Genomic DNA, 9,663 nt, shown 5'->3' on the forward strand with positions numbered 1-9,663 from the left:
GGTGGAAGGAGCTGGGTCCAGGTTACAGAGTCCCCACTGCCAACCAGGCTTAAGGAGATAGGATTTAGAGGCTCCCGACACTTATCACAAACTGTCCCTGAATCAGGCACCGTGCTAAGCAGTTTATGTGGATTAGCACACTGATTCCTCATGAGCCTGTAGCACTTCTTTTTTTTCTTTCTTTCTTTCTTTCTTTTTTTTTTTTTTTCTGCAGATGATCTGGGTGAACACAAGGGGAGCTAAGAAACTGGCCCAAGGTCACAAAGCTAGTAAGTAACAGGTCTGGGACCAGAAGTCTGGCAGTCTCTTTCTGGCGCCTCTGTGTCTCTCACTGTGCCATCATGGAGTCCGTCCTAACAATATCCCTCACGTTCAGAGGCAAAGGAAAAGCCCTCTCAGAGTGCCAGGTACAAAGTGGGTTGTCAGTACCAGAGATTAACCCAGCTGGGGACGAGAAAGCAGGGAGAGGAGGCCAGCAGCAGAGCCCCCCACCCCGGTCAGCCAGCCTGAAGGTCAAGAGCTCAGGCTCTAGAGTCTCAACAGTTAGGCTCAAAGCCAGGCTCTGACTCGTACCTCTGAGTGACAAGGACAGGTTTCCTCATGTCTCTGAGCCTCAGTTTTCTGATCTGTGAAAAGGGCACAGTAGCAGGTCTGCTTTCGAGTGCTGTCATGAGGCAGTGAAGCAATGCGTGTGAAACACTGAGCCCAGTGCCCGGCCCAGAGTAAGTGCTTCCTGCGTCTGCACAGGTACGTATCATGGCTGGCCTGGAGCCGTGTGAGGAAGACAGGGCTGGCTCTTGAAGGTGAGTGGGCAGCTTTGGCCTTGCGGAGGAAGATGGGGTGAGGGGCAAACCGGGTCAAGGTCAGACCTCCCGACAGGCTCTTGAAGAATCTCTTAGAAAACCCTTCAAGGTTCAAAGAATTGAAAATGATGGGGGCTCAGTCGGTTAAGCATCCGACTTCAGCTCAGGTCATGATCTCGTGGTCCGTGAGTTCAAGCCCCGCGTCGGGCTCTATGCTGACAGCTCGGAGCCTGGAGTCTGCTTTGGAGTCTGTGTCTCCCTCTCTCTCTGCCTGTCCCCCACTCTCTCTCTCTCTCAAAAATAAACATTAAAAAAAAATTTTAAAAGAAAATGATGGAGTTTACAGTAGTGAGGGCGTTCTAGTCTCTGACCAATTTACCCTTTTAAATCTACCATTGTTCCATAAGAGTATGAATAATGAGCATCGAGCCTTATATGGAGTGATTTATAATATACTTTCACATCTGTGAGTTAAATCGGAGCTCTGTGAGTTGGGGCAAAACAAAGATTATTATACCCATTTTAAGGATCAGGGACTGAGGCTCAGAGGGGGAAGTAACACAGGGGAATTGGAGCTCCTATGGCAGAGCTTTCTCTACGCTATGGGCTGAAGGTCTGTGTCCCCGTAAATTCAAAGCCCTAATCCCCAGTGTGACGGTATTTGGAGATAAGGCATTTGGAAGGTAATTAGATGTAGATGAGGTCATGAGTGTGGAACCCCTTGATGGAATTAGATGAAAAGAGGAAGAAGCCAGAACTCTCTCTTTCTCCTCACCATGTGAGGACACAGCACAGCTGTCTGTAAACCAGGAAGAGGGCCCTTACCAAGGAGCCAACCATGCTGGCATCCTGATCTCAGACTTCTGGCCTCCAGAACTGTGAGAAGTAAATTGCTGTTTGAGCTACACATTCTAGGATGCCTTTGTTAAAGCAGCCTGAGCTGACTGAGACACTACGAAGGCTCTCCACCTGCTTTGCTAGGCTGGGCTTCAGGGTTGGCAGAAGATGAGTCCACTGGCCGTGAGGTATTCAGTGGCCAGGGCTGGGGGCTAAGACGCCCAAAGGGATTCAACCCAAGATAACTCTTCTTCTTCCCCCCATTTTCTGTTTGCATTCTCATAAAGGCTATGATGCTCCTCTCTGAAGAAGCCCACATGTGATCTTCACATTGTTGGGCAGACTTTTCCAGTTCTCTGGGCACTTGGTAGGCTGTCTTCTAGAAGGTATGGCTGTGTGTCTTTTTAGGACCAATGAACTGAGTGGAAGGGAGGTGTGTCAATTCCCAGGAGGAAGCTTTCAAAGCTGCTGCGTACTTGGTCATATCTTTTTCCCTGCCACTGTGATCATGGGGACACACGTCTACAAGGAGCCTCTGTTATCCTGGACATAAGAGTGACTATATTATGTGACAATATGCATGACCCACTTTGATGTGCAGCAGGAGCAAGAATGAAAACGTTGCTGCTTTTTACTGCAGCACAATCTAACTTGGCAAGTAGAGCCATAAATGTTTGGGTCTCTGAGCAAAGACGATGGTCCAGAGACAGAAACCACAATATTGGGAAGGGAGTAAGAGATGGGGGAGGGGGAATTGCCCAGTGGGTCCACTGTAATATAATCTCCATGAAGGCAGAGATTTTTGTATGTTTTGTTGACAGTTATATCCCTAGTACTTAGCAGAGTGTCTGGCCATCAGCGGGTACTCATTAATGCTGAAAAAACAAATGAATGACCTCCATATTTGCCCAATAATTGGACCAGAAAGAGACCACTCCAGTGAATCCACTGAAGACAGGGACCAAAATTTCATATGAAATTGTGAGTGAAAAAAAGTTTCAACTTCTTATTTTGAAAAGTAAAACTAAAAATATGAAAATAGAATCTTATATTGGACCAAAGTGAGATTATAATTACAGCCATGTGCTAAACCTTCCAATGAACGAAGAACAAATCAAGTATTGACTGGGCGGCGGCGGGGGTAGGGAGATAAATTTTTTGTGCAAAATCGTATGCTAGCATGATATGACATTTTCTCATTTCACATTTCTCCATCACAGAGTGACCATTCAAATTCTCTAACCATGAACTCATTGTTGCCAGTTTCCCCTTCTGTTGTTTTCTGGTCTACCTCTGCTGGGTTCTCGTTTGTCTGTGGCTTTGTGTGAGATGAGAAGAGATGAGAACCTTTCTTGGTTCATTAAATCCTACAACCTTCATAAGACCTCAGTTTCACTTTGCAATCCTTTGGCATTGTAAATTCAGTTGCTGATGCTGACACCATCCCAAACCCAAAAAGAACCTGATGGACACCAGTATTAAGTGATGGCCAGGGATGGATGTTGGCATTGTGGAAGGAGAGATTTCAGGCAGGGACTACTTTTTAAGTGGTCATTTCGTTAACGTTCTTCTATCAGGGTACTCTTTTTTAAACCTACAACCTCACATCTGTAGGGTCTCAGATAATGATGACTTAGACCCCTGTATGGGATCTGAAGAAGGAACAGGGAATACATGGCCCATCAGGCGGACTCATCCCCTGCCCTCCAGCCTCTCTCACCCATGGTTCCTTTCTAGGCTGTGTTGGGAGCATCCACCTCAGCTGCCTGTCCTCACCTTGCATCCTTCACTGTCTCCAGAGTGGCACCTGTAGAAGGAACCACTTCTTCTCCTGGGCCCAGTAGTGTGATTCCCAGCATGGTTACAGGAAGAGGGAGAAGAGCTTTGTATTAAGACCACCTGGGACTCAAGAACATTCAAAGCACATCATCTAGCAAAGAGTTTTAAACGGAGGACTGTGATCCCCCCGATTCCAGTGAGGATTCATGAGGTGAAATTTTATCTCCTCAGGTTCATCAGTTTGTCTTCCTGGGGTCCCCATCTGACCAGTTCTTCCTACTCTAGGACTGCCAATAGCTTTGGCTAAAGCCCTACTCTTTCATGCCAAACTCAGCCTCCTTGATGGTCACCCCCTTACCCACTTCTGCCTGATCCTATCTTACACCTCCCCTCTTACCCTATGTTCCTGGAAAAGCAGCACGTTTGTTCCTCCCCAGACCTCTGTGAACCCAACTCCGTGTCCTTGTTTATGCACTTCCCTCCACCCAGAGCACCATTGGCCCATCTTTTTTTTTTTTTAATTTTTTTTTTAACATTTATTTTTATTTTTGAGACAGAGAGAGACAGAGCATGAACGGGGGAGGGGCAGAGAGAGAGGGAGACACAGAATCTGAAACAGACTCCAGGCTCTGAGCTGTCAGCACAGAGCCCGACGCAGGGCTCAAACTCACGGACCGCGAGATCATGACCTGAGCCGAAGTCGGCTGCCTAGCCGACTGAGCCACCCCGTTGGCCCATCTACCAGTTTCTTGTCTCTGGGCCCTTTCACGTCCCACCTCCTCCGAATCCCTTTAGCTGGCTGTGAGACTCCCTCCGCTGACCCCCTCAGCCATATCCTGCTCTAATCCTCCTGCTCCATGGATGGTCCTAACATCTCTTCCAAGAGGATGGCAAAGAGGCCTTTCTTATTCTGTTTCCGCCCTGGCACCAGGCGGGTAGCACGAGCTCAGGACCATCCTTTGCTTCATTCCTGGTGAAATGGTTCTGCATTTGCTAGGTGACCTTAAACCTAGTGCTTGGAGCTCTCCAAGACTCAGTTTCATCAACTGCAAAATGGGGACTGAATAAAATACCAGGGGTAAGGTCCCCGGCAAGGGGAAAACACAAGGCGGGGAAGACACGAGGTACTGTTCCCTCCCTCCGGCTTCTCCTTCTCTGTCTCTTTCGCAGATTCATCCTTCCATAAGGCAAGTAACCAGCATGGAGGCAAACATTCCTTAAGGGCCCGCCTCAGGCCTTCTGTCCCAAAGTGGTTTTCCCCTGTCCTGCTCCAGCGTATGAGCAGACGACCCACAAGTGTGACTCTGCATCCTGGCCCCTTCTCTACCTCTCAGGCCCAGAGAAACTCCCTTGCATTCTCCTCTTGGCAAGCTCAAGGAGGCCTCAAGTCCAAGTGCTCCTCTCTTGGGAACTATTTTACATAATCATGGCTGGTTGATAAATGCCATTCTCCCCACTAGAGACTACAAGCTCCTTGAGGACAGGGGCCCGATACTCAGCACAGAACCTGGCAGAAAGTGGGCATCCAGCGCCTGGATGATGGCCATGCTTTTCCCTCTTTCCGCTTGAGTTTGTCTGTTCGTTCAAACTGACTGACCACCGGCCATGACCTCCTGCCCCTTCCAACATGTACTCATACCTCCGGCCCATATAAAGCCTCCCGCACTCCTCTCTGTCCATCCATATATCCGTATCTCCCCCCACTGCTTTCTCCAAGTCCTCACCCCAGCACCGCTTTCTCCAGGAAGCCTTCTTAGCCCCACACTGAGCACCCCCGATCCCAATCCCCTCTCCCAGAGGGCTTCGTGCACCAGCCGTGCTTCTCGGTGAGCGCCCCCTGAGAGCACTGGCCAGGGTTTTCATGAGGGAGTGCCCAGTGGCCACATTTTCTTAAAGGAGGTTAAATGAGATGAGAGGATTTGTTCATCCCTGGTGACCTAGAGCCACACTTCATTCCCTGAGCCCACTGGACTGTTCCCAATGACCGAAAGGAAGTCTGTGGACTTCTTGTTTATGATGACCCTCTGCGTGGCATTGCCCAAGCCCCTCTCCAGTCTGGCTGGGCTGGGGACGCCGGTGAGGATATGGGAAATCTAGGTTGGCTTGGCCTTTCGTTATCGAGGCCATGTAGGTGGAGGGACTTGGCCAGGAGGTGCTAGAAGGGATCCACTTATGCAGCAGAAAGGACAGCTTGAACTTGAGCAGGAGCCTGAGGCCAGGGTCCTGGAGGAGCTGCTGATCTGGAGCCCCTGGGTGCCTCTTCCACTGTCCCCACTCCTCCAGGGCTGTGCCTTTTCCCTGTAGGGCTGGCCTCCCGCAGAACCAGAGTCAGCATTGTTTGTCCATGAGGAAGAGGGATTGCACCAGGGGGCTGGTGCAGGTGCCCACTCAGAACGGTGTGCAGTGAGGGACACCAGGCACAGAGTGTCGCTTCTTCCCTCTGGGCCAGGATGACTTTACCAACAGCCCATTCAACCGAGCTGCAAACCAATGGCCAATGGCTGAAATCTCTTCTGAGAGCTTAGTCTGGCCTGGATTTGAGTTTGGTCCTCATGCTGTTTTCTGCGAGGCCACAGATCCCTAGTCACCTACCCACCCAGGCTGGAAACCTTGGCCCATCTCATGTCTGAAAAGCAGTCGGGTCTGAGGTCCACCCATCAGGAACACTGCCCACCTCACCTTAGGCCCTGGATCACCACCTGTGTGGGGTTGGATGGAAAACAGCACTCCCCACGAGGGGGACTCTGACCAAGGCTGGGTGACAAGGGAACTGCATCAGGCCTCGGGGGTCCTGCCCAGCAACCTCTGGGTCAAGTTCAATCCACAATCATCTGTACATGTGCACATGTGCACGTGTGTGTGTGCACACATGTGCCCCACACTCTTAAATCCCTGCAGGCACAGGGCATCCCACACAAGTACCCTTAAACACGTAATCACATTTATACATGCACCACTGCCCCTCCCCCCCCACAACCACCAACTTATGGAGCTCACTCTATACATATCACTACCCTCCAGGGACACACCCCTGCCTGCACATGCCCCATACACTTCTCAACATACATCCCACTCACCACACGCACACGTGCTCAGTGGCCCCCAGCCCAGCTAACCAAGGGAGTGTCCGTGCCCTCTGCCTCCACTGTGCAGGAGGCGGGAGTTCATCCGACCTCCTCGGTGCCTCTGCCTAGTTCCCTGGGACCTGCCTGGGCTCAGACAGATGAACCCAGGGAACAGGGTTCTATGCCAGCAGAGGAGGAGAGGAAGAATGCTCTGTCTCTGCTGAAGACTACTAGGAAGAAAGAAAGAAAGAAAAAGAAAGAAAGAAGGAAGGAAAGAAAGAAAGGAAAAAAGAGAAAGAAAGAAAGAAAAAAAAGAAAGAAGGAAGGAAAGAAAGGAAAGAAAGAAAGGAAAAAAGAGAAAGAAAGAAAGAAAGAAAGAAAGAAGGAAAGAAAGAGGAAAGAAAGAAAGAAAAAAAGAAAAAGAAAGAAAAGAAAGAAAGAAAGAAAGAAAGGCAAAGAAAGAAAAGAAAGAAAGAGGCATAGGAGCAGAGACAGGAAGGTGACTGTTGCTTTTGGTTGGGGGAGAGGAGGGGAAGGTTCTGGCTTCCACCCCACCAAGCCTCCGCCAAATTTCCTCTGCTGCGCGGTGCGGAGGGAGTGGAGGGAGCGTCGCATCGGACTGAACTGTTGCGGCTGCAGGGAGACGTAATGACGGCTTCCAGCGGGACTTGACATGTTAGCTGACACCAATGCTGCACTCGGGGCCAGGTCCCCCCCCTGCGCCAACCCACCTCCCACCGCTGGAGGACCCCTTCTCCGTCCTGGAGCCCCACTTACCAGGCAGGAGTAGGGGTCGGGGGGGGGCACACACGCTGCACTTGGCCAGTGGTTTTGGGGACAGTCACACGCCGGGCACCTGGAGGGCAGCAGGCACGAGCCAGGCAGCCAGGGATGGACAGTCTGCGGAGCTCCTGGCAGCCCCAGGGCTCCGGAGGACAGACTAGAGATGACGGGGACCCAGAGACGGGGGAAACAGGTGGCTGGGATGGGTGGGGGGTGGGGGAAGGGAGGCAGAGACAGAGGGGAGAGAGACACAGGGAGGAGGAGATGCTGAGAGAATCACACCCAGAAGAAAGAGAGGAACAGACCGAGAGCTCCAGAGAGAGGGAGAGAGGGGAAAGGAGTGGGGAGAGAGAGAGAGGGAGGGAGCGGGAGGGAGAGAGGGACGGGAGGGGGGAGGACTCCAGCAGCAACATGTGGTAATGCTGGAACATCCCGGCCTCATCTTCCTCTGCCCCCTCCCCTTGTGCAAACGCACGACGTACACATCCTGATGCACACAGACACACACACTCACGCGGCCACTGGCACACAGGGGCACCTGAATTCCGCGAACACACCCTGGCCGCACACTCAGGACAGCCCCCCTGCGGCCCCTCATCCACCCACCCTTACCTGCCCCAGAAGCAACACGTGTCTGGGCAAATACTCCCTCGGTCCGCTGCCCCTGAGGCTGCGTGCCTGCACCCAGAGCTGCTGGAGGGGGTGCCTGGGGCTGGGCTCCGGTGCCCAAGCCCAGTGCCCGCCGCCCTGGCAGCTGGCCTGATGGATGCCCACATCGCGATAGCTGTTTAGGTGGCCTGCGGGAAGCAGAGAACCATTTGTTTTGTCAGAGCGTAACCATGACAATCACCCCCTGCTCACACCGCTGGTGCTGCTCACCCCCCCCCCCCACCCCTTCCCTCCCCCCTTCTCTGGAGCACTGGAGGAAGCAGAAGGCCACTTAGCAGCCTCTGCTAATTCCTGCTGGGACTGATGTGAAGGGCCTGGCCAGTGATAACAGGCTTGGGCAGCCCCTCCCTGGGGGAATAAGGCTGCCTCGGGCCATTCAGCCCTGTGCTGGGCCTGCCATGGCCCCGGGGCCCCTGTCGCTGGGACCAGAACAGAGCTGGCTCCTTGTCCCCCGGCAAGTCCATTCTAGTGCCCGATGACATAAGCTGGAGGTCCATTGCCTCCCGGGGACATGATGCCACCAAGCAGATGGCTCTGGTGACTGTGGTCATGGACCATGGGTGAGTCATCTGCTAAGAACTTTGGCCATGCCTGTCCCGTCTTAGCGTCCCCAAGCCATCACCTCCTGCCCTTGGTCAAGCCAAAGCCACAAGGGAAATTGTTAGGCTTTTAGGCACAGCTCCAGGAGTCATCAGACTGGAGGTCTGGCCTCTGGGGTACAAAGTTGGACCACCCAGAGACCCAGAGATTGTCATCATCAAGGACAGGTAGATCTGGAAGGCAAGAGGCCTGCCAGGTGGGTCCGTGAAACCTAATTTGGGGTCTAGAGTTGAGGAGTCCTAAGCTGAGAGGGTAGATGCCTCGGGGGTACAGAACAGAGCTAACAGTCATCCGCTCGCACATCTTGTGGGGTCCTTATGAGAACCTGAGAAGAGGGGCTTAATCCCAGAGTGAAGAGAGAAACTGCACTTCAGAGAAGTGGAGCGACTTGTCCAAGGACATGTGGTAGGAGGAGAGGAGAAAGGATTCAAGCTCACACCTGTCAGGTTCCGGCACCTGGGAATTTTCCAGTACACCTCGTTGGCCTTTTCAAGCAGTCACCGTGTGCCAGGCACTGCAGGCAAGGCCTGGAAGAAAGTCATGCTTGCCTGCTCTGTGCCAAACACGGGGAGGTGGGTGCTATGTTCCTCATTTCAAAAACAAGCCCAGAGAGGTGAAGTAACTTGCCTAAGGCCACACAGCAAGTGGAAGACCCAAAATTCAAGTCCAGGTCTGTCTGACCCCATCTCTCCACCCTGCCTCCCTCACCACATATCAGGGGCTACATCCAGGGCAGAAGACCTATCCCCTTTCTGGACTTTCTGCCTGAGGAGGGTGGAGTCTGAGGGTGGGGCGGGGGCAGTGGGCAGAGGGGTAAAAAAGGTGTGAACGAAGCAGAGATGTCATGTGAGGTCCAAGACATGTGATCTTAGAAGCCTGAGAACCGATGATTCCACCATTAGAGAGTCACATCTCAGGATTCCCTGGAGCCTGAAGTTCCCCCAGACTTCTGTTAAATGTCTACCTGAAACCCCAGGTCTTTGCCATCATGGCAGGTGTCAACCAGCTGAAAGGGAGGCCCCAGCAGGAGAATTTTGGAGAAGAGTCTGGAGGGAGGGATCTGGGAGGCTAGTGCTGGGCAGAGGGAGTGGAGGGGCGGAGAGGGGAGGGAGCGAGCCTGAGCAGAA

At 52.4% G+C, this 9,663-nt stretch overlaps 1 protein-coding gene across 1 annotated transcript in view; it reads right to left on the reverse strand.

Moving 5' to 3' along the window:
* The window catches only part of VWA5B1 (von Willebrand factor A domain containing 5B1), a 60,110-nt gene extending 52,447 nt beyond the window's left edge, over window positions 1-7,663 (reverse strand). The window contains exon 1 of the mRNA XM_058718837.1: window positions 7,262-7,663. The gene's annotated coding sequence lies outside the window, so the exon portion shown is untranslated. The remainder of the gene's footprint in view (window positions 1-7,261) is intronic.
* Window positions 7,664-9,663: the final 2,000 nt, after the last annotated feature.

Source organism: Neofelis nebulosa, chromosome 2 (assembly GCF_028018385.1).
Source record: "Neofelis nebulosa isolate mNeoNeb1 chromosome 2, mNeoNeb1.pri, whole genome shotgun sequence".
Lineage (NCBI taxonomy): Eukaryota > Metazoa > Chordata > Mammalia > Carnivora > Felidae > Neofelis > Neofelis nebulosa.